Here is a 26,164-nt window from a genome sequence, read left to right as displayed (position 1 = left end):
AATCCCTGAGAAAATAAATCAGCAAAAGAGAAAACTGGACATATTGTAAAATAAACATTTTTTTTCACAGACACAAACGCACGGTGCATGCCTATCTTATGGACACTAGACCATCGCTTCTATTGAAGTAGGTATCTTTAACTGATTAGACCAAAATCGTTTACCACACTATTTAAATTCAACTTTCATTACATAGCAGATGAAACGTTGGATCTACTCAAAATAACTAGCACTACCCACGTGACTTTTCATTTTCAATTAAGCATAACGGATACCATAACTTTGAGATACCCATTGAACTACCACTGAAGGATACTACTGTCTACATTCTTACACAATGAGCAGTAATACAGCTATGCTTTTCATGAGCAGAACAAATGTAACCTCTGCAGAATGACAAGTATTACGTATACTACACGTAAAGATTTCAAATAGCCAGAAGCTTTACTTTTAATTTAGAAGTTAATGAATCTCGATATGTATCATATTTATGACATTTGACAACAAGATTGGTACGCACAATTTTCTTTATTAACACAAATATATTTTACTATACAAGACATACAATTTATAATAATGGTCATTACAAATAGCTAATATAAATAATTTTTGTGTACAACAATTTTACAAACACAAACAATATTCAGTCTTCTATCTGGTCTGGAACTAAATATTTTATCAACAGTCCAGACCCACAAGAAACAAGTTATTTTTATGTTGATACACAGATACCCTTCACTTGATGGGAATACTAGCTATCCTCATTCTTGTTTGGACTAACGCGATTTACTAGATCACTTTTTTTTTTTTTTATCGAGGGAGATATTTAATATCGTCGTATAATTACTAACGTCCGAAATTAATTCATTGAAGTTGAACGGTTTGTAGTATTTCAAATCTATAAACATTCCTGGTCAAATTCTGTAGTTTTCCAATTAATAAGCATTAATCACAATTATAGTTTCCGAGGCTTATGGTATACTGAGTGTAGCTGACCAATGATGTTTTGTTCTTTTGGCGCGTCGGTTTATATAGTAAAAGGCGAAATTTTCGAATGTTCAACAATGTTTGAAGACACGCTAGCGTTTTCGTAAAACAAATATTGTTGATTCTTACTGTTGAGAATCTTCTACAAACTTAGAAAACAGGTGGAACTTGAACAATACATACCCAACAATATACATCACATACACCAAACTGAAGCAAACGTAGCCATTAAATTAAATATATAACGGTAAATCGGGTAAACAAAGAATTAAGGCAACTAAAAGAATGTCAGCTTAATGATTTTCCTGACCACATGTTATGTGAAAACTGCAGAATAAGTAATAAATTCATAACAATACAACATTAGAATCAAAAAATGAGAAATTTATGGTATGTTTTTATTTTAAATATAAAGATAGACTTTTATTTATAAAGATATCCTATGCAGTGGTAATAGGCACTGGAATAGTTCCTATTTAAAAAAAACCAGCAAGTATTGGTCTATCAAGCTTATACGATTATTAATACAAAAATATTTGCAAGAAAAACAACAGAATGCTTGAAAATTTATTAATACTGACACACCTGAAATTAAAACAAGATTTCAATTGGAATAATAATCAGTGATGTCGAGAAACCCATTTGTTGAGAAATTTATATGCAAAAACGGCTCGTTTGGGTTGAGAAAATATTTTACATAGAAGGTCGAAACGTTGTTCGCTCTTCTATGTAAAATATTTTCTCAACCCAAACGAGCCGTTTTTGCATATAAAGATTTCAATTCTTAAACTTTCACAGTTCACTGTACAGAAGAAAAACGTCATTTACAGTTGCAATTCTGTATTTAGGATGACAAATTAAAATCTATTACTGGAAAAAAATCCGTATGTCCAATACCAATACATTTTTTGAACCAGTGTTCGAAACTGAAAATATATTGTCTGTTTTAAGTTTTGCCGAAAGCTACTCAAGAGCTGTAGATCTATATTAGCCATCCCTAATTTATCAGTGATAGACTTGAGGGAAGGCAGCTAGTCAACAACATCCACTATTCATTCTTGGATTACTTTTTTCAACAAATAGTGGAATTGACCACACATTTTAATGCCCACAAGGATTAAAGAACGAAAAATTTCAGTGATGAGGATTCAAGCCCGCTGATCATAGATTGCAAGTCGAGCATTCTAACCATCAGACGATGCAAGGCCACGTATTAAATTTAGAAGATACATTAGAAAAAAATAATAATAGCTTGTAGTAAGTAAATATACCAGTTCTAGCTATGCCAAAAATGTATAATACACTATTAGATGACTTTCTGCTGGCTTAGAAGAACAATATACCATAATATATAGAAAAAAAATAGTCATTTCATCCCTTCACTTTGTCTTTGAATGACAACTTTTTAGAAAAGTAAAATACATAGACTTACCTTCTATATTTCAGAAAACCACTGATTCTCTTTTTAAAACTATTGTAAAGTATTAACTTCCACTTCTGACGACAGCAATATATTTCATAAATCTGCTAAAATAAATGTCTTAACTGGAGCTTACTCTGTCGTTTTAAAATCTTAAATGTATGACATATCATTTCTATATAATACAGAATACAACACCTTCAGTAGCACAGCGGTATGTCTTCGGACTTATAACTCTAGAAACCGGGTTTCAATACCCGTGATGGGCAAAGCACAGATAAACCATTGTGCAGCACTGTGCTTAACCAAAAACAGACAAACAAGCTAGACAATTAAAGTTTAAATTAAATTTCTAAGAATGCGTCAAACTCATAGGCCTCCCGAATCTGGTATTTTCAGTGGCGGAATTTAGGTTGTGTGGGCTCAGGGGTTGATGATTTTTGTACGCCCTACACTCTATGTAATTTTACATAGAACAAAATTATCATTAGGCCTCCATTAGACCATGGGCCCTGGGGCTAAGACACCTCTAGCCCATACCTAAATATTTTGGTGAGCTAATCCGCTCCTTCTCACATCCTTAGAATTTTCTTGGCTTTTTAACATTATCTATTCTTCTAAGGTAATCCTTCCATCCTCGGAATCATTATAGTAATATGTATTCCACTGAGCCCTTTCTGATAAGTATTTATTCTTTCTTGGATAAGGAGTCGAAAACTGAGTACAGTATTTCAAGTGAGGGACAAATAATAATTTGTATAGATAGATGTTCTATTAAAGTTAATACAGCTGTATGCAGATAACTCTTTGTGTTGTTTTCCGGGAAACCCTGGAACAAATAATTAAATATTAACTATTTATGTAAATCAAAATTATGATTTAAGCTAATTTTATTTGAATATTCATGGCAAATTAAATTCTTTTTATATTTAATCTTATATAGTGACGTTGCTTTGTTATTGTTTTTGTCAAATTTGTACAATGGTCAAAATGTGCCCTGCCCGCCGTTGAACTGATTCCGAATTCGTGAATTATAAGCCCTCGAGCTTATCGCTAAGTCAGTGAAGAACTTTTTCGAAACATTTTCACTGTCATACATATGTAAATCTGAAAATTCTCTTGTGTAGTGTTTGATTCTGGTTTTGTAAAAGATTTGGAAATAAATCTTAAAATTAAGGCAAGAAACAAGGCGTTCAATAACAGGTGGCAGTACAGTTTTACCAAGTTAAATGAATCACTCGTTTATCGTCGAATCGTCTTGCTTTATTAAAACTAATTAAAGCTAGAAGCGGAAGGTGGGTAGAGTCTACGCGATGCATTTCTTAAAATTACTTCTTAAGGTTTAGTTCTGTTTAAAAGTTTATATTGCTAGTTGTGTAATGGTATTTGTAAAGTTATTGTGAGTAAGTAAAGTGAAGCATGTTAGTATTGCTTTTACTGAATTATTGTCACTGACACAACCACTTGCCAAACTCAATGTTAAAGTTTCCTTAGTCAATTAAATAAGTCAAAGCCTGAAGACAAGAAGTATCGTATCACGCCGTGTCAAGACTCAAGTGTGGGTACTGTTACTTGTTACTGAGTTAGTATGATGTAATGTGTACTATTCGCTAATTATATATATGTTATATTTGTAGGCCGGCAAAAGGGAATGTCTTCCGGTACTTGGTTGAAAGAGTTTTGACTCATTTGTGTTTTAAGATCTTATAATTACAATTTATATTACTTGATGTTGGACTAACCTTCCTAGACCTTTGTTGAGCTTTAATTGTAAATACAGTGGAATACGGGGTGGGGCAAAACATACTAATTTACTATAAAGTTGGTACTAAAGTAAACGAATTTTTACAAAGACGTTTGAAACAAATTTAATTATTTGTTTCAGAGCAATAATTAGAAATTAAATTATGTTCTAAATGAAAAAACTGTATAGTCACCTTTGCCTCACTCAAAATAAATAAATGACCAAACTTTAAATGTTTCTGACAATAGTTATGTTATAAGTTTTATTATTAGACTGACAACATATAAATAAGTTTCAGAATTGAAGTAATAAATTGAACAGTAAGAAGATTATATTTGAGTGACTGTGATACATTTATTTATTTATTTTGTTTGTTTCAGGTTATGTAGTCTAACAATTAAATTCCAAGGACTATATCAGGGTTTAACACTTTTACAGTGCACATTAATTACAAGACTTAATCAAGCAATACCAGTTTTTGCTTGGAACTTGTGGTTACAAGTTAAAATATATTAATTAAACACAGCACTGCCATGCATAAATTAGAAATATAGAATTAAAATCAATACCAAAAATATTTTAATTTAGGATTTTAGAAATAATTAACACTAAAGGGAAAGAGTACTAAACTTAGATGTTTGGGGTCACATGTATGTATTAAAACATCAGTACATTACCTAATTTTGCTACTAATATTAGAACATATAACTTGAACCTTGATAATCTGGTAATAGTATCAGTATTTGCCAATAAGGGATGTTAGTGTTGGATTAATCTATAAACTGAGAAATAGTATAATTTTAGTTAATTATCCAATTGTTAGATATAATAGAAAATAAAGACTAGTCAGCTTCAGTTCAGTAGAGGTGGTTCAGGAATAAGTAAAATAGAATTTATAGGATGAGCTACTTTTGAAAAACATTGTCTGGTATTGAGCATGATATTCTTATGATTTGTGAATTCAGTGGACACATGGAAAAAATGTTTTTCATTCAAAAATTTCTTTTTATGAAACAACAGGACATTCAAAGTGCTTACAAAATTGAATTTATGAAGAGGCAAAAAAGAATTTTAAGGTTTATTGTATAACCTTGTTTTCTAAGACATCTCATAACTTCATTTCTAGCATAGAAAGCATGACTTCTAAAGTTCTTGCTCTGGAAGTGAAAACAAATGTAATATAATTTATACACTTTTTTTTTCACTAGTCAGCTAAGCTACTGTATGATATAATTTCTATGTACAGATTTCTGATTGTTTGTCAGTTAAATGTTTAAAATGTTAACATAAATATTCTTTAAAATCCTGCAGAAAATTACAGCGAGCATACTTTTGTTAGAAGTTTGTTACTTAGTTAAGTTTACATAATGATATATAATTTCCTGTCAATATTTCATTCTTGCTATATTATAAGATCCTATATCAGGTGTTAATGGGTAAAATAATGATTGTATGTTGCTACGTTTCAAGTTATTTCATTAAAACAAGCTATTATAGTCTGAGGGCCCATATTTGTTATGTAGAAGGTCAAGAGATACTTTAGATTTATTCATCAGGCCTGCCTTTCTCTTATTTGAAAATAGAGTACTAAGTTACATGCATTAGGCTTATCAGGCAATTTTGTTTTCAAATAGCTATCAGTTATTCATCAAAAGGTGATATCAGTACATTTCTGGTAGTGGACTATATGGTGTTTTTTGTTGTCTTTTACTTACTTAGTGTATCTTTGTGTTTTAGATTTGAAGAATATGTAACATTAATGCTACCAGTTAACTCCATAAGTTAGTAGACACGCTGTTTGGGCTGAAAGTTTGTTTTTTTTATTTCAATCTGCCATTCATTTCTCCAGTTATCATTGAGTTATAGGCCCAGCATGGCCAGGTGGTTAGGGTGCTTGACTCATAATCTGAGGATCACAGGTTTGAATCTCTATCGCATCAAACATGCTTGCCCTTTCAGCCATGGGGGTGTTATAATATGATGGTCAATCCCACTATTCATTGGTGAATGAGTAGCCCAAGAGTTGATGGTGGGTGGTGATGACTAACAGCCTTCCCTGTAGTCTTACACTATTAAATTAGGGACAGCTAGCACAAATAACTCTCATGTAGCTTTGCAGGAAATTCAAAAAACAAAAAAATCATTGAGTTATTCTGGTTTCAGGGAAATTTAACTCTTCAACTGATAAGGGCAGGTCAACTGTTTGAAGCTTATATGTAGTTACTAGCAGCAAGGAGCATTATATTTTTGTAATACATGTAGCAGCAGATTATCTTGGCAGTTGTAAATCAGAAGAGCAGCTTAGAAAATTAATTTGTTCAGATATTTAGGGATAGAAATAGGTATTGTTATTAGGTAAGTGTTCCTTGAGAACATTCATGGCTAAATTATTTTGCAAGATTCAAGTATTAAATGATATTATCAAAGATAAGCTTAGAGCAGCAGGAGGGATGATTTAACTTGTGGGATAGTTTTCAGGATGGAGGTGAGTTATGTGGACTACACTTAAGCAGACTAGGTAGCAAAATATGTAGGAAAACCTAGTGTAATTTTTGAAGATTGGTAAAACTTTCATAATTAACAAATGGATAGAAGTTGGTTAAATTTAAATATAAACAGGAAAATTCAAAATTGTCTTAGAGGTTATTTTATTGTTAGGGGACTAAAATAGAGGAGTTCAGGGCTCTAGTTGAAATAAACGACTATTTAGAGAGAACTGTAGAGGATAACTGATGGAAGATTTGAATTCTACAACATACCATCTACTGACACTAGCTATTACTAGATCTCCAGAGTTTCCACTTTCTGTATATTTAATTGTAAGAATACTTGAGTTGGTCTTTTATACCCCACTTAAATGCCCTAGGGAAATCCTTATTTACAAATTTTTTCAGTTTCAATATGCTTTTATCTAAGAACTATATAAGCACCTCATCCCAATAATGCAATCACTTTTTCTTGACAAAGTATTTTGGATGGGTTTTTATCAAGAGGAGTGTTATTTTTTAACTATGGATGTTGTGAATTTGATTGAGGTTGGCATTTCTACAGTTCTTTTTATTTATAATTATATATCATTTAACAACAACAAAAAACTTACCTACACTTAGGAATTCCAGAGTTAATGTTTCTACTATAGAGGTAAGGTAGAACTCTTCACATCCATATCTACTATCTTGTGTTTGACAACAGCCAGTGGAAGGGTCACTCTCAGTCAAAGCTATTTACAATATGATTCGTTGGGAGATGGTGGCATATGTGAATCAAGGATATTTCTGCAGGGCAATCTGAGGTGGATTTTGCAAATGGCCCAAGAGTGACTCTGTATTTTTCTGGCTTCTTCCTTTACTAATACAGCCTTAAAAGAGGATCATTTTGAGCACCCATTTTTTGTCAGTTTGTTACTTGGGTTTGTGAGGTTTTTGGAGGGGTCTCTTCTGTTGTGTTTGACTACTACTTCCTTGGTAGCAGAAAGGATGGCAAGTGAATACTTGGATTTTTCTCCTCCTGATACTGCTGTTTATGCAGGAAGTTTTTTCTACTCATTTATGCAATGGGATAGTTGTGCCTTGTCCTCCACATTTATCAGATCAGCATATTTGGCTTATCACTGTCAGGAGGAGGTCTGTTTAGATTCTCAATGGATGGATCCGTTATCCAGACTTGTGTCTGTCTAGATTGGAATCTGTGACCACTTTAAACAGGTCACAGTTTTCTCAGATTTGTTTTACTCTCATGACTGTCCTGCAGTATTTATCTTCAATCAAACTTTTGTGTGAAGGATTTATTAGATATTCCAGGTTATGGCTTCAGGGTTGGTTTTTCATTTACATCACCTTAACCATTGTCTGCTCAACCTGTTGCCTTTTCACCTCTAGTCTATCTATGGTGAGTAGAGCTTTCTTCCAAGATCATAAGAGTTGTTAGGAAAAATAAAATAGTAGAGGGTTGATCCCATTCATCTGGGTTTTTATTTCTGTTTATTCTTAGTACCCAAGAAGACAGGTGTCCAGTCATCATTTTATCTTCACTCAACCAATTTATAGATCTTCCTTGCTTCACTGTAGAATCTTTTCTCATCATAAATGGTACTTTGCAATAGGGCTGTGAATGACCAAGTTCACTGTTACTGATGCTTATCTCAATGTTCCCATAGAAGAGGTCCTTTAATTGGTCACTGTGCACCAAATGGATTATGCGTTCTGATCCTTTGGATAATCCTGTCACATTACTGAGGAGCAGTATCATTTATTAAGAATGGTGGTTGGATCAGAGCAATATTACTATTGGGATACGCATATCATCACTTTGTCTCAAGATCAGTCTGTTCACAGACTCACTTTTTAAGGGATGAGGAGCTTATCTTCAAGGTCAAGAGTTCCAGGGTACTTGGACAAAAGATGAGCCTACTCTCCATATCAGTGTTCTTGAATTTCTCGCAGTTGGTTAAAGGTCTCTTTCTTTTCAGAGGAAAAATTCATTATACATTTCAACAATTCCATGATTGTATCTAGGATTTGTTGTCAAGGAGACACATCCATGTTTTTGTACCATGGATCTTCTCTATTAGGCCCATTTTCATTGTATCAGTCTTTTAGTATGTCATATTCCAGGAGTGATGAATTTAATTGCAGATTGCTTGTCTCAACCAAACCTGATTTTTCTTACATAATGAATGCAACACAATGAGGTTTTTCAATATACTTTCTAACAGTTGATGGTTTTGTAACACACTGGAATTCTCAACTCTAAATGTTTTGGTTTCCAATATTTCATCTTCAAGTGTTGGCAGTAGATATATTCAATCAGGATTGGACAGGTTTACATTTGTATGCCTTTCCCTCGATTCAGCTACTGCCTAAGGTTCTATCTTCAGATTACAGTTCATTCTACTCCCTGTCAAGTTCTCTTGGTTGCACCTTGTTGGCCAGCTCAAGCATGATTTCCACTTCTTCTGTATCAGCAGAAATGCCCACCTCTATCTCTTCCATATTGGATCTCTGTTGATACAACCTCATTCAGACATTCTCCACCCAGATGTTCAGAAATTCAATCTTCATTCTAGGAAATTATGTAGTCCTTAGCCCAACATAAGGGTTTAACTTCTAAGGTTTCACTGTACTCAACTAAATCTCTTCATAGGCCTCCCATGATCTTGCATCAACAGAAATGGAATATTTACTGTTAGCAGTGTATTAAAAGGAACTTGAACCCCCTTCATCCAAAAGTATCTATTATATCTCATTTCTGACTTGGGTATTTGTGAAGGGGCTTGGTCCTTCTACTGTGGTTTTATACAAGGCATCCTCATCCACTGTTTTTAGGTATTCTTAATATTGAAAGGTTTTTAAATCCGAAGTTCTATCAGGTCTAAAATCCTTTCATACTCTGAGGTCCAAATGACCATTTTGATTACCAAATTGAGATTTTCCAGTTGTTTTACAGGTATTATCTCATCTTCCATTTGAGCACTTAGCTTTTTGTTCATTGTTTCATCTTTCTCTTAAATTGTATTTCTTGTTGTTATTGGCTGTATATGTTGTCAGAGTTATTTGCTATCTATGTGCATAGGGCTCTTTATCATTCCACATTTGTCTCGCTTTGCGTCAGTAGGTTTTTTTCTTTCCACTGTTTGCAGCCAGGGAAGGGTAAAGATCCTTCTCACTAATTTATGTACTACCAATTTCTCACCTTTATGACTACTCTGGTTCTGATCATTTGTTATGTTCTGTCAAGGCCCTCAAGTGTTTTGTGGATCATACTAACTTATTTTTCAGGTTGAAGAAATTGATCAGTTTGCATTTGAAAATGTAGGGAACTTCATTCATTTGTTGCACAGTTTCTTCTACTACTAGTGGAACTTTGAGAGTCCTAACTACTCTTAGTTTCCAGTTGCTTTTGTGGTGGACAGAGCTTTTCCTCCAGAGTGTTTGTGTTTCTCCTCTTTTGGAGCAGAAGGCAAAGTTGGATGTCCTACTTAAAGGGTTCCTGAATGTTTTTTTCAGGTGTTAGTAGGAGTGGCACCAGCCTTCATGAGAGCCTATTTGTACTGTTGGTTCAGTTTTGACACAAAACTATCTAGTTGGAAAATTCATGGCCTTTTTTGTTAATTTATGATTGTTTAGTATAGCATTCACAGAAGGTGATTCATTGTCTCCTCATAATTCCAAATGTAAAGTGATCCCATCCCAGGTCCTTGGTTGAGCACAGTTCCACATCTTCTCCATACTCCTAGGGGCAAACAGGAATATTTCTTTTCCATTTGGTTGAGGAGTGAGGATGAATATTCATAATTCCATACTGTATGAGTTTTGTTCCTTTGGCTGAGTATGGCACATGTGAGCTGTCATTCTGAGTTTAGGATGTTTCCTTTTGGCCTTCTTCAGGTAGAGGAGAAAGTTTGTCCATTTAGGTGTTGCTTACTTTTTAATCTTAATTTTGTTGGTGTGAAATGTATCACTATGGCTACAGATTGATATCCAATCAAAGTACATATCACTTTATTTTGCTGAGATGTGGCTTATGTTTTGAATAAATGCTGTGGCCCTGTTTACCTGTTTCCATTTTTGGAGATGGTCCCTTGTATACATTTACTATGGTATATGATATATGACTAACCAATCAACAGCCTAGAATGCTCCCAGAGTGGTTTTCTCAGTCATTTTAATATTTGAAAAGGATACTATGCTTTTTTGATTCAAGATTTCAATAAGATAGGTTGTGTCTTTAGCCTGCTTGAAGTTTCATATTTTTTAAAAATCTAAATTCACCTTCATTACTAATCTTAATAAATTATAATGGAATTCTGTGGTATCAGTTTAGTTATTTATAATTTTTTGGTTATTCATCTATATATATAAAACTGAAAAAAAACGTTTTGATGTTCTGCACATGAAAAATTTTAAAAGGATTATACTGCACAATAAAGTTTTTACTTCTTGAACACTGTTGGGTTTCCTTATAGATTTTTGGCTGCTGATCATGAAACTCACATCAAAATTTGCCCATCGTGTACCATTTCATTGAAATCTTCAGTTTCTCCAGGACATTGCTACAATGGAAAAACGATATCAGGGCAACTGGAATCCGTCAGTGCTTGCTGACTACTGTTGGACACTGCAACGTGATGCACCAGGCATTGAATACAAATGAAAATCATGAGCAAAACACTTTTAAATTATGTTGAACTTAATAGCGTATTAGAAACATAAATTCAATTAAATATGTTATTGCTGCTAAATAGTTAACTGTTTATTTCTCAGAGTTTCTATGTGATGAAGCAAAACCAAAACTATATTTGTGCATACCTATCAGGAACCTGTCACAATCAGTAAAAACTTTTGAGGAAGCAAAACTTTTCAAAAAAATTGTTGTGCAGTGTTAGCAACCTGTGTTCAGCAGCAACCGAATACCAAGGTTGTAGCAAGAAGGGATAATTGTTTGTTTTACTTCTTGTTTTATGGTTGAGCATTTTAAGAAAAATAATTTTAATAATTTACTTCTAAATAATACTTTGCAATGTATAACAACTGAAATGTGACTTGTATTACAAAATGCTAGTCCACTAAAAGCACAATGAAGACATGGAAGACTAAAGGTCAGTTTTATATTATTGGATACATAACATGAGTGCACATGCACCACATCAATTCAAGTTGTATAATGTTAGGTAGACATAACTGGAAGGTTAATATAATAGAAAATGATAAATATATATGTAAATATATGGCATTGAGACTTAAGCTACTTTGACCAAACATATCTATTTTCTTATTATAATATGTAATCATTCTTGCACACAAAAACTTTATTTTTTTAATTTTTTTTATGATTTATATAAGGTTAGTGAAGTGACAGACCCCCACGTAGTTAGAGTATATAAAATAACATCAGATATAATCTTACTGAAAACAAACGTTTGAAATGTATATAGAGATTATTTAGAGAATATTTGAGATTTTTGGGACAAATAATAGTTTTTTTTATCATAACATAAAATCACTTTTCACTTGGAATAGTAACGAAACTGACTCTATTCTTGTAAACAAGCTTTCAGCACAAAATATTTAAAAAGTCTGAATTGTTTGTGTACAAAATACTTGTAATCTTTATTAAAAGTCTACCAAATTTTATGAAGATAAACATGTTACATCAAAAGTTATCACACAAATACTTAACGTGTGAAAATCTGTAAACAAACTTCTGTATATTATACTGAGCCCATAGTGTAAAGGTTAATACACTAAAGTTTTAATAGCATCATGCACTGTCTTAATGGCTTGAGTGACTTATCCATCACAATGCAAGATCATTTTTTTTTCACTCACCATGTTAATTATGTTCCCATTTACATAAAATGTACAATTCAAGTATTGAATCCAGGGCAGTCAGATACCTAAAGTAAAGATTACAAAGTATGAAATTTAGATACTTTATTATAAAACAATAATTACAATGAATATTTCATGCACAACTCTGTGTGAGCACAAGCATATAAGACACCATAAATTACACTCAAATGCCTAACAGCCATATAAAACAATAAGTGAGTGTTAACTAATAATGTTATTTTTTAATCTATACATGTAATAATAGTTAGGCATGAATAATGAAACTTGTTTTAAAGTTTCTTCGGTATATGATCTGTATTTATCTAGGCCTAATATAACACCAGTTTAATTTACTCCATTATATAAACTGTATAGATCTAGCTCTGTTTTATTAAAATTTTAAATCTACTCTGTTATTTGACTTAGATGGGTTTAGATTTATTATGTTAAGTTTAATTTACTCTATTACATGAGCTGCATGGTAACTAGACAGCTGTACACCATACAACTAGATACCATTTTTGTTGTGAATCATCTAATTCTTCCTCTAGCTATGTTAAGTTTTTAACAGTCCTCTAAAATTATTAGGAGTATAAATGTTCTACTTTTTCATTCTTTAAGGTATGTGATTGTTCAGTGTTGAGTTATCCAGTTACCCCAGATACTGATAACTAAAGTAAATTATTTTGCTTTTATGATAGTCATTATATATATTTCCAAAAATATATATGTAAAAATGGCTGGTATGGGTAGAGAAAGCTCTATGGACAGAAGCGTGCTTAGATGTTGGATTATATTTATTAGTATAGGTATAAAGATGTTCCTTTGTATTGGTTTATTTTGGGCTTGAGTTGTTGTATAAGTAAGACTTTAATTTTGCATTTGTTTGTTTCTTTATTTAGTATTTGGGTATATTCTATGGTTCTGTTATGTTAATTTGATTTGCAGTGTTCGAATAAATATCCAACATCTTAGCATGTCCTCTACATTCCTGCACTCAATTACACAACTGCCTTCAAACATATGGTCAGCTATTGGTTAGTTACCACTTTCTTTGTGAACCTGACTATGACTGAAGAAGATTGAAATGCTGTTCACCCCTCCACATAGAGCTTTCTTTACCTATACCAGCCATTTTTTCATATGATTTTGTCAGAGATTTATACAACATAAGTGGTCAAATCATCCTGTAACACCTCAGTATCCTTAATACAGCAAGAAATCCTCAAGTTTAATATCCACAAAATGTGCTAATTTATTAATAATGTTTCCATCAGAATTAAGTCAAAAACAAAACAAACAAACAAACAAACAAAAGACCCAACCAACTGACTCTTTATGTATTCCAGTTTGGCTTGATTATAATAAAATCCTTCACTTTACAATCCAATTGTTAGCCTTTTCTGAGCTTGAGAAATTTGGTCCTCAGATTTCTGCCACTATCTTTTACCCTACTAAAAGTGGAACACAGTTTGTATATCTCATTGACATTCTTTCAAACCTAGGGGGTAAAAAACTTTTTCTGGTCTTAGTGCTTAATCTCTTTATTCAATGTCTTTTTTTTTTTAACCACCAAGTGTTTTAAAGGTAATCTCTATTCTCATATGATGCTCATGGTCAGGAATATTACTAACTGGAACTCAATGATAAGTGGAATTTGCTACTCAATTACTTTGAGAGTTAATTGATTATGTGTGAATAATCATTTGTTCTCACTATATATCTACAAGAAATAAAACAATTTCACACGAGTTAATAAAAAATATTTGCTTAAGAAACGAACATAATAGCATTATTTAATTAACTTGGACAATTGGAATAATTGAAATAGTGAAAAAAAAGTTAAATCCCTGATTTTATTTACTTTATTATTTTGTAAGCATATTAAACTCTACAGACTTGAATTAATCAAAAGTAATAAAACATAATACCAGTATTTTGATTGTTGGATACTTCAAACATTGACTTTGATTTATTAGTTTTGTGACTAAAGCATTTAAATCATAATTTCAATTACTGGATTGTTGGAATAATCAGAAACACTAGTTTATTATCTTCATGGCATTAGTTGATTTGTTTGTAATTTTGATTAATCAGTTATTTTATGTGACACTAATTGATGCTCATAGGTAATCAAGTTCTGTAAACTTACTTAATTTGGTTGCTAACATAAAACATTTAAAAATTTAGTCATAGCATAGTATTTAGCCTGTCTTATCCAGTCTCTTGTCTAACATTTTTCTTACTTTTAACATAATTCAAAAATTCTTGTTCTGTTAGTTTTAGTATTATGAGTTGTTGGCCCATATTGTATGACATTTTAGGAACTTCCTACTCTCAAAACTTCTAATTGTAACAATCTTTGACTAGAAAGAAGTGAACCCTTGCTTTTTTTCTTAAAAGCTATCAGTTTGAAGTAACTTACTTGGAATATGAAGGTAATTCCTTTATCATTATTCTTCAAAACTGTACAAATTAGTTATTTAATATATTAGTCTTTCATTTCACCCCTTGAGGTGCTTTCCTGTATGTTGCAAGGGGACCTCCCAGAGAAGGTTCTGTTCTTTCAGTTTACCTCTTCTGGGATTTGAATATCCACCCATATGTTTGCTGTCCATGGCAACCCATGAACAAGAGGAGAGGATCCTGTTGGTTGAGGGGTCCAACTCTAATGCATCACTCTGGCCTTAATTCCTGTAGAAGAGCAGCATTGGGGTGGCTCACCCAGAGTCAGTTGGCTAGTTCACTTGGGCTAGGGTCAACTGTGTATCAGTGTTGGATGTTCTCAGTGGGTGTTTTGAACATTGTGTTTGATGCTGATGTTTGGGTGTAGTGCTTACAAAACCTTGGCATTGCTGTGATGTCCTTGTTTAGCATTGTGGTGTATCCCCTTGTAAGGCTCCATGGTGGGTGGAGTCAATGGGCACTGAAATGTATTGCTCTTATCATGGATAACCCACTCAGAAATAAATAAAATTGAGAGAAAATAGACTATTGAAAAATGACCATGCATGGATGACTTTGTTGTACAGTAACTATCATAGTCAGATTCTGTACCTTGATTCCTAATTATGCATTCCTTATCCAAGAAGTCCTTAGGGCAGATACCTCTTTTTTTTTTATTCAAAAGAGATTAGAGGGGCTTGCTGGCTCCCCCAAGTCAGTAAAAAGTCATGCTTAGGAGACATTTTGGTGGAAACATCTTCACCACAACATACCAAACTTTTCTTAAAATAGGCCACTGGGGATATACCTATTGAAGTTACTCCCCATGCAACTTCTAATCATTCCAGAGGAATTATAGTTGAAAGAGAATTAAAGAACATTTTTGAATTGGAGATCCTCACTGGTTTCTTCAGCCAAGGGGTTTCTGCAGTCCTCTGAATCTCCACTTGCAAAGATGGAATTATTATATTCCGATATTGACATTTACATCACCACATCCTCCTGCCACAGTCAAAGCAGGTTATCTGAACTCTAAAGTATGGTGATACATTACATTCCCAATCCTCTGAGATGTGATCACTCAGTGTGAACTGGAATCACACTGTTAACTGTAGTAGTTCACTCTCCTCTTATTCTGTTTCTTGCTCTAAGTGGGTGGAGGAGAAACAGGTGCAATACTTTAAGACTATAAACAATATTTCCTATCCAGAGTTATTGTCCCTTGTCTCCCACTCTATCTCAGACATTATGATGCTGCACTCCATTCCACTGCCACAGTGAGAGTGCAGACAGATCTCTCCATGCCTCCAGCAGAGTCGTTTACAAAACAGTCTTTTGCCCTTCATGGTTAAAAGAGTGGATGAATCTACATCTACTTTCATCTCTGTCCCCAACTTTCCTTACAGTGACTACCCAGGTCCACTTATCTTGTTTTCAGTTTTGGGTGTTTTCTTGGGTCCAGATGCAAAACAATTGGTTGTTCACATCTTTAGTTGTTTTAATCTTTGTCTATAGACATTGACCTGCCTTCTCAACCCAGGGCAGGATCCATGATGGTTGATAGACCTCTGTTCAATGAAGAAAAAAAATGTGGTTGAAAACAGAAGCACTTCCTACCCCATTCTCCTCCACATAAATAAAAATGGCCACTTTGATTCAGTAGAACTGTCGAGGTTTTCATTCAAATATAGATTACATAAAGGAGTTGATTGATTCTTATCCTGTGTGTGTCTCTATACAGGAAACTTTTCTGAAATCTGCCAATGCAGTTACCCTTTAGAAGTTTTCTTTGTACAGAAATGACAGGTTATGTGATGGACAAGTCTATAGGGGGATGGCACTGCTGGTCACTAAGCATATGACCACCCTGTCTTTGGCACTCAATACATCCTTGTAACTTTCCATGGTTCTTTGGGTTGCAACATCATTATTTGTTCTCTGTACCTAGCTCTTGAAGCAATCTATGATGAGTCAGACCTTGATGCTCTCATTGAGCAGTTACCTTTTCTCTTGTTAATCCTGAGGATTTTAATGGACATAATCCTCTCTGAGTTGGTGCTGATATTGATGGAAGGGGTTGTTTTATAGAGCATATGCTTTTGGGTTACAACTGTTATGTCTTTAATACCAGTTCTTGTATTTATTTTCATGCACCTAGTCAGCCCTTTTGTGCTCTTAATGTCTCTATCTGCTCCACTTCACATTTTCTTAATTTTCTTGGATGGTTGACAGTAACTCAGGGGGCAGTGATCATTTTCCTAACATTTTAAAGAGATTGGCCATAGTTAATGCCATCCAATTCTTGTGTCTCAATTGAAGTTGTATCAGACCATCTAGCTGTCTTTCACTGCTCTCTCATAACTTGATCCTGCTGTCATCTGTAAGTCATCAACAAAGAGCTGCATGGCAGCAGTGACTGATTGTATTATCCAGGTAGCTGCTCAGTATATTTCTAAAACCTTGACACATTTTACACAGTGTTCTTGTCCCTGGTGGAATCCTGCAATCCACATGGCATGGAAGACTCATAAACTATGGGACAAGATTTGAAAGGTCATTGAACAGTATAGTTTTGTCCCCTTTTTGATTTTGCTCTCTGATGGCCAGGAATTTGCTGATGCCCAGAGTATTGCCAATACTCTTGGCAAAAGCTTTTCTCATGCATCGAGCAATTCTGTTTCATCCCTCAACATCTTAGACATCAAGACATGGGAAGAGTGATTGCCTCTTTCTTTTCAGGCTGATTGTCTCTATAACTGTAATTGCCCCTTTACACTGGTGGAACTCAAGCTTACTCTTCATCAGTCTGGCAGTATATCAGTTAGACTGATGATATTCACTATAAGGTGCTGCAGCATCTCTCTCTTTCCTCTCTTGCTATTCTTCTGGTTGTTTTTAACTGGATCTGGCAGGAGAACATTTTTTCTGATACTTGGCACCATGCTGTTGTTTACCTTTTCCTATGCCTGGGAAGGATCCCAAGTTTCTTCCAAACTACCATCCAGCTGCTTTGATGAGCTGTGTAAAATCTTAGAGGATGGTTAATGCTCATCTTGATTAGTTCCTCAAATCAAACAGCCTTCTCTCACCCATCCAATGTGGGTTCTGATGATGGCAGTCCACTGTGGACCACGTGATTTAACTTAAAGCCAATTGTGGAAGCCTTTCTCAAGTGACAACATCTTGTTTCTGTATTTGTTTTACCTTGAAAAAGCTTATGATACTATATGTAGGTATGGCATTCTGCAAGATCTCCACTCATATGAGTTGTGTGGCCATTTGCCTGTTTTATGAAGCATTTTTTAATAGACCTGTGATTCGAAGTTCATGTGGGTTTGACACTTTCCTGTTCTTTCCCACAGGAACATGAAATCCCTCAGAGCAATGTCTTGAGTGTCATGCTTTTCATTATTAATGCCATCAGTGGACAACTTTCCCCTACAGTTGCAAACAGTCTATGTTGTCAACTTCCACATCTTGAGTCAGTTGTTGAGCATGAGGTTTATTGAACAGCAGTTACAGACTGCCCTGAATTATTTATTGAAGTGGGCCACAGCAAATGCTTTTATATTTTATTGCTCTAAAACTGTTTGCATACACTTCTGCTGCCAACAAGATATTCACCCCAATCCCGAGCTCCATCTCAAAGAAGTTTTACTTCTCGTGGTCCCTGAGCCAGAGTTTTTGGGACTTATCTTTGACCATAAACTCGTTTATTACACAGATCAAGCAGCTATGTCAAGTATGTGAAGGTATTGAATATCCTCCGTGTCTTCTCTTCAACCTCTTAAGGTATAGATCGATGTTCTTTTCTAAAAAATCTAGTGTGTCCTCATTTGATCGAAAATAGGTTATAGGTATCTGGTATGTGGCTCTGCCAGGACCCCTACCTTGAAGATATTGGACACTGTTTACCATCAAGGGTTTTGGCTCTGCACAAGGGCCTTCTGCACTTCTCCAGTCTAAGGTTTGTACACCATGTCTCGTGAATCTTCTCTAAACTTCTGTCATTTGCAACTGTCTTTACTCCTTATTACAGCATCTTACCTCGGGTTGTGTTTTCTTTCTTCATTGGATCATGCTTTATCAGAATAGATGGTCTGCCATATTATCTTCTTGGCATTTGTATCCAGACATAGTTGGAACACATAGAAGCTATACAGTACATGAATTGTACTACTTATACCAACTGGTCTAGCTCTCTACTGGCCTGGAATTGCTTCACCTTAGTTCTAACCCTGTTCTCATCAGTGCTCTAAACTGACTGACCCATTACTCTCTATCATTTACTTCTATCCAATATTTCTTGATACCAGGCCATATCAGTATTTACAGGAACAAACTTGCTGACATTGCAATCAACTTTGTCTACTCTGAGGCTATTATGGCCATGCCTGTCCTATACATGAACTTCAGTCCTGTATTGAAAGCTTGGCTCTGCATCAGTTGGCAATCGACTTGGAGTGAGCAGCATACATTTTTCCAGATTGAACCTTCTATTGCTCTTTGGCCATCTTGCTTCCGTAAGGATCAGAATGAGGAGGTTGTCCTGGCTAGGATACTCCTTGTTCACAGTTTCTTAACTCAGTTTTTTTTTTAATCTGGTACTGATGTACTATTGTGTAGTCTGTGTGACACTCAAGTTGCAGTAGCCCACATTTTACTGTCATGCTATCATCACAACCTTGAATGACAGCACCATTTTAGACATATTTTTACCATGGGTTCACACTTGACATTAAACAGTGTCATTGGTAATGATGATACTGTCCACCTCAATTGTGTTTTTAAATTTTTAAGGACCATTGGTCTTTCTAACACTATTTAAGCTTTTAATCCAAACATTGGACTTTGTTTTGTTTTAATATGATCCATTTTTACGTATTTTAATAATTTTACTTTTTTACCAGTTGTTCAGTGCAGATGAGCCAATAAATGCCAACAAACCAATCTTTGATTTCAACTTTAAAATTTAACTCATTCATTTTATACCTGATGATAATATTACAATAATATCAATGAAGCTTTATTTAAATTAGATAATATAAAACTGTTAATTAACTTATCCTCAAAGTCTTTTCCATTCTTTTTACTGCCCTAGTGATTCAATTCATCATATTCCTAATTTCTCAAGCCACTTCATCACTGGGAAATTTTAGTTTAAGGAATTTTATAGAGCTTTATTGAATAACCTGCAAGTTAGTCTCCTAATGTGGATCTCACATGTTGCATATAATTCTCCCTTAAATTGAAAGCTGTCTTGTACATCCAATCAACACACCTTCTTTTCTGAGCCCATCCCTAATAGTTTTTCTTTTAAGTTGTGGATCATGTTCTTGAAATGGACATATCTATTTTTCTTTCTCTGAAGAAATTGTTTATACTTTTTAAGCAATTTTTCTGATCTAAAACTTCATGTGAGTTGTTAAGTATTTTGTTTTTGAAAGTGGGTTTCTCTAAAAAAAAAACTTTGAAGTGTTTAACAATTAAGCACAAGGTATTAGGAACCAGTAGAAATCAGCTGTTGAGCTCGAAACAACCCCTTGTAGAATGTTGAAGATTGAGCTTCAGCATTTCTGTTAACTGGTAAATACTACTGGGAAACTGTTTCAAATAATAGGTTACCACAGAGATAGAAGTCACCAGTCAGTTTTGTGTTTTTATAATTGGGTTAGTTCTGAGTCTAGAGAATAGCATCATATACTTATTTTCTCACCCATAGTTAAGCTTATATTCATTCCTAGAATGTAATAAATTGGTGACAATAAAAACATCATGCTCTGCCATTTTTATTGGTGGTCACATGCAAATTATCCTAAAACATTTGTTTACCACATTCATGAGGGTTTATGGTCAAAGGCCATGCCATTGTGTTTTACTTGCCATAAATTTTATTCAACTATTTTATGAATATATATCAATAAGTTTGGAATCAAATCATAAGTAATAACTCAAACTTTAATATTATATAAGTTAATTTTTTAATTTAAAAGTAAATACTAAAAGACCACATCTAAATGTAGATTTTAGCGAGTCACAGTATGTTGAATGCAGCACTGTTTAAAATGAGATGTTTGTGATGTCAAAATATTAAACCTATATGTACAAATTAGGAACTTGAATTACTAATATCAACAAGCAGGAATATAAAATAAGAACCTCATATCTTTTAACTTTGCTGAGATACAGCTTATGTACTGAATGAAACACAGTGGCCTCATTCATTTTTTTCCATTTTTGGAAATGGCCCCTTATATGCACTTACTTTAATGTGTGTATTCAGCTTGGAATGTTCCCATACTGGTTTTCTCAGCCATTTTAATCTCTGAAAAGGCATACATTCTTTTGATTCAATATTTAAGTGAGGTAGGTTGTATCTTTAGTTTATTTAAAGTTTCATATTTTTTAAAATTTGAATACTTCTTAGTTGCTAAGAATAATAAGTTATGGTGGAATTCCATGATATTAGCAGTTATTTGTGATTTTTGTGATTATTCAACTTTCTGTATAAAACAGGAAAAAAAAAGTTTGTTTTTTGCATGCAAAATTTTAAAAGGCTTACCATCCTATGTGCAGTAGCAACCAAGTTCAAAGGTTGTAACAAGTAGAGGTAATTGTTTGCTTTACTTCCTGATTTTGGCTAGTCATGGTCTAGTGATTAATGCACTATACAGAGGGTTGTGGGTTCAAATCCCTTTAACACCAAACATGCTCACACTTTCAGCAGCCATGGGGGTGTTATAATGTGACAGTCAATCCCACTATTCATTGGTAGGGAGGAGAGGATCCTGGTGGCTGAGGGGTCCAACCTTAACACTCCACTTTGGCCTTGAATTCCTGTAGATGAGCAGCCTTGAGGTGGCCCCCCTTGGGTCAGTTGGCTGGTTTTCTTGAGCTGAGGTCAACCAAATACCAGTGCTGTTGAGAACATCCAAGTGTTGTGGACATTTTATATGATGATGTTAGGGTATAGTGCTTATGATACTGTGGCATTGCTCCATTGTCCTTGTTTGATGATGCAGTGCATCCCCTAGTAGGGCTCCATGGTGGGTGGCATCAGTTAGCACTGAAATTACCCTTTTCTTATTATGGATCCTCCAAGTAAAAAGTTAAATGAAATAGTGATAAAGAAGTCCCAAGGTTAACAATCAGATTTTGAAGATTCTGAGCAGCAGTCTTCAACATCTGTGACATTTGTTGTACCTCACTTTCTTATCGTACATTCTCTTTCAGACAAACCTTTAAGGCAAATGTCTCTCTTTTTCATTCAGAAGGGACTAGAGGAACTTGCTGGCTCTCTAAAGTCAGTAAAGAAGCTTTGATCTAATGACATGTTGGTGGAAACATCCACATCTCAACACAGTGAACTCTTGCATTCAAAGGCAATTGGGGAAATACCTATTATAGTTACACCTCATGCTACTTTGAATTCATCATGAGAAGTTATTGTTGAGAGGGATTTGAAGAACATCCCTGAGTCAGATTCTTGCTGGTTTCTCCAATCAAGAAGTTTCTGTAATGAGGTGTATCTCCACTTGCAAAGATGGAATTATGATGCCCATCAATATTCTCATTCTGACATTTACCTCACCATGTTCACCTGCCACCATTAAGGCAGGTTATCTTAATTGCAGGATGTGGCCAAACATTCCAAACCTTTTTCGATGTTTCCAGCATTTTGATTACTCAAAGATGTCATGTTGTGGTTCTTTGACGTGTGTTACTTGCAGTGGCAAGGATCATGATACCTATGAGTGTGAAACGGCCCTTCATTGCATCAATTGCAATGGCTCTAACCCATCCTACTTTCTTTTCTTGCCCTGAATGGTTCGAAGAAAAAGAAATGTTATGTTTGAAAATGATTCATAACATTACTTATCCTGAGGCTTGAAAGTTGCTGTCCACCGCTACATCTCAGACATAAGCTGCTGCACTTCGTTCCACAACTATAGTGGGAGTGCAGACAGATCTTTGTGCCTCCAAAAGAAATGTTCTCAAAACAAATGAAAATTCTTTTGACCTCCATGGTTAAAAAAGTTGATGAATCATCTTCAACATCCATCTCTGTCCCTTACACACATTCCAACAAATCCCAAGATCCATTTCCTTTGTTACTGGGTACAGGCATTTCCTCAGATACATTATCTTCTCCCACCCCAAGATGCAAAATGATCATTTGTTTACGTCCTCAGTCACTGGAATTCCCTTTTAACAGCAAAGACCTGCCCAATCAACCCAGGGCAGGATCCATGGATGTTGATAGACCTCCCTCGAATAAGGACAGTAAGGAAAAAGATGTGGTCAGAAACAGAAGGGTTCTCCATCCAATTTGCCTACACGTAAATAAAAATAGCCATCCTGATACAGTGGAACTGTCGAGGTTTACGTTCTAATCTGGATGACATTGAAACACTGATTGCTTAGAGGAAACATTTCTGAAACCTGCTGATACAGTCACCTTTTAGCAGTTTTTTTTATACAGAAATGACAGACTGTGTGATGGATGAGTACATGGAGGGGTGACACTGTTAGTTTATCAGCATGTGCCCACCTGTCTTTGCCACTTGACACACCCTTGGAGGCTGTAGCCATCTCTGTTTCCTTGGGTCATATCATCACTGTTTGTTCTCTCTGTCACCTGGAGAGACATGTGATCAATCAGACTTTGATGCTCTCATTGAACAGTTGCTGTCTCCCTTTTTCATCTTGGGGCATTTTAATGGACATCATCCCCTCCGGGGAAGTACTAATATTAATAAGGAGGGTTTGCTCTGTAGAGCATATGCTTTCTGATCACAACCTTTTTCTTTTCAGTACTGGTTCTTCTACTTATTTCCATGTGCCTAGTCAGTCCTTTACTGCTATTGATCTCTCAATTTGCTCCCCTTCATTATTTTCCCATTTTTCATGGAGGGTTGACAATAATCCACGAGACAGTGATCATTTTCCTATAATCTTGAGAGAGACTGGCTGTGGTTGATGCCACCCAACCTACTTGCCCCGGTAAAAGATGAATCAGGCAAACTGCCCCTCTTTCACTGCTTTCACAGAACTTGATCCTGCCATTGTCTGTAAGCCATCAATAGATGACTGTGTGGCAACAGTAACTGACTGTATTATACAAGCAGCTGCTCAATATATTCCTAAAACCTCTATGTTTCCCACTATATCCTCATCCATGGTGGAATCCTACCTGCCATATGGCACAGAAAGCTCAAAAACGGGCTTGGGATACTTTCCGTAGATATCCCACACTCTTGAACCTCATCGCTTTCAAGTAGGCTTGTGCACATGCTCGGTGGGTAAGACATCAAAGCCAGAAGGAATCTTGGATTAAGTTCACAACCAACATATTTTCTACCACCTGTTCCAAAATCATATGGGTCAAGATTCGAAAGTTCTGTGGGCAATATAGTTCTGTCCCCCTCTCGATCTTGCTCTCTGATAGTTAGGAACTAGTTGATACCTGCAGCATTGCCAATACTCTAGGTGAAAGCTTTTTCCAGGTATCTAGCATTTTTGTTTCTTCCTCCACCTTCTTAGCCATCAAAGCTTGGGCAGAGGGATCACCTCTTTCCTTTCGAGCTGACTGTTTCTATGACTATAATCGTCCCTTTACATTGGTGGAACTCAAACTGGCCCTTCATCAATCTGGCAGTACATCAGTTAGACCTGTCGATGTACACTATGAAATGCTGCACCATCTATCTCCTGTTTCTCTTGTTATTCTTATGACTGTTTTTAATCGGATTTGGCAGGAGAATGTTTTTCCTGATGCCTGGCACCAGGCTGTTGTCCTGCCTTTCTCAAAGCCTGGGAAGGATCCCAAGATTCCTTCAAACTACCATCTGATTGCTTTGATGAGCTGTCTTTGTAAGACCTCAGAGAGGGTGGTTAATGCTCAACTTGTTTTGTTCCTCAAATGAAACTTCCTCTCACCCACCCAATGTGTGTTCCAATGACAGCACTCCACTGTGGACCACCTGGTTTGACTTGAAACGTCAATCAGAGAAGCCTTTCTCAAATGACAACATCTTGTATCAATAGTTTTTGACATTGCAAAGGCTTATGATACAACATGGAGATTTGGCATTTTGTGAGACCTCCCAAATGGGTTATGTGGCCATTTGCCCATTTTTATTAAAAATTCTTTTAGTGGACAGGAGATTCCAAGTTTGTGTGGGTTCAATATTTTCCCATTCTTTTCTACAGGGTTGTATTTTGAGTGTTTCATTTTTCAATATAAAAATTAATGCCATCACTGAACAACCCCCTTTCACTGTTGCAAACGGGCTCTATGTCGACAATTTTCACATTTCATGTCAGTCGTCGAACATGAGGTATGTTGAGCAGCAGCTACAAACTGCCCTCAATCGTTTACTGAAGTGGGCCTCAGCAGACGGCTTTAACTTCTCCCTCTAAAACCATTTGCATGCACTTTTGCCACCAATAGGGTATTCATCCTGATCCTGAACTCCATATTGGTGAAGTTATGCTGCCTGTGGTCCCTGAGACAAAGTTTTTGGGGCTAATCTTTGACTGTAAGCTGACCTTTATGCCACACATCAAGCAGCTACAGGTCAAATGTACTAGAGCACTGAACATCCTCCATGTCCTCTCTTTCACTATTTGGGGAGTGGATCAATGTTCTATGTTAAAGATATATCATGCTCTTATTTTATCAAAATTTGACTATGGATTACTGGTCTGTGGCTCTGCCAAACCCTCTGCCTTAAAGATGCTGGACCCCATTCATCATAAGGACTTGAGCTCTGCACTGGGGCTTTTTGCATTTCCTCAGTTCAGAGCTTACACACATAGAGTTTCATAAACCTTCTTTGACAATGTTGTTTGCAACTGCCTATACTATATGCTTCAAAACTTCATTCCTTACCAAAACATCCCACCTGGGGTTGTGTTTTCCTTCCTTGGTGGGCCATACTTTTTCAGAACAGACGATCTGCTGTTGCTCCTTTTGGCCTTTGTATCCAGGTGCAGTTGGATAAATTGGGTCTGTCCTGGAATAACATTTCTGCATTCACTGTTCAGCCTATCCCACCATGGCTTCTTACAGTCTCCAGTTGTGACCTATCTTCAAGTCATCAGAGAATAATAGACACTCCTGATTGGAAATACTGTCTGCTATTTGCTGAACATCTTTTGAACCATCCTTCCATTCCTATTTATACAGATGGTTCAAAATCAGGTGACTGTGTGGGCTCTGCCATGGTTTGTTAT

At 35.3% G+C, this 26,164-nt stretch overlaps 1 protein-coding gene across 3 annotated transcripts in view; it reads left to right on the top strand.

Annotated features, from left to right (window-relative positions):
• Positions 1 to 3,571: 3,571 nt before the first annotated feature.
• The window catches only part of LOC143247362 (protein lev-9-like), a 57,364-nt gene continuing 34,771 nt past the window's right edge, over positions 3,572 to 26,164 (top strand). Inside the window, exon 1 of one of the 3 annotated variants that reach the window (XM_076495295.1) lies at positions 3,572 to 3,702. The gene's annotated coding sequence lies outside the window, so the exon portion shown is untranslated. Of the gene's footprint in view, positions 3,966 to 26,164 lie in introns of all 3 variants that reach the window. The other 2 variants (XM_076495294.1, XM_076495296.1) reach the window with 2 other exon arrangements.

Source organism: Tachypleus tridentatus, chromosome 3 (genome assembly GCF_004210375.1).
Source record: "Tachypleus tridentatus isolate NWPU-2018 chromosome 3, ASM421037v1, whole genome shotgun sequence".
Classification (NCBI taxonomy): domain Eukaryota; kingdom Metazoa; phylum Arthropoda; class Merostomata; order Xiphosura; family Limulidae; genus Tachypleus; species Tachypleus tridentatus.
Note: the sequence above shows the minus strand (reverse complement) of the source record. Positions and strands in the feature narration are given on the sequence as shown.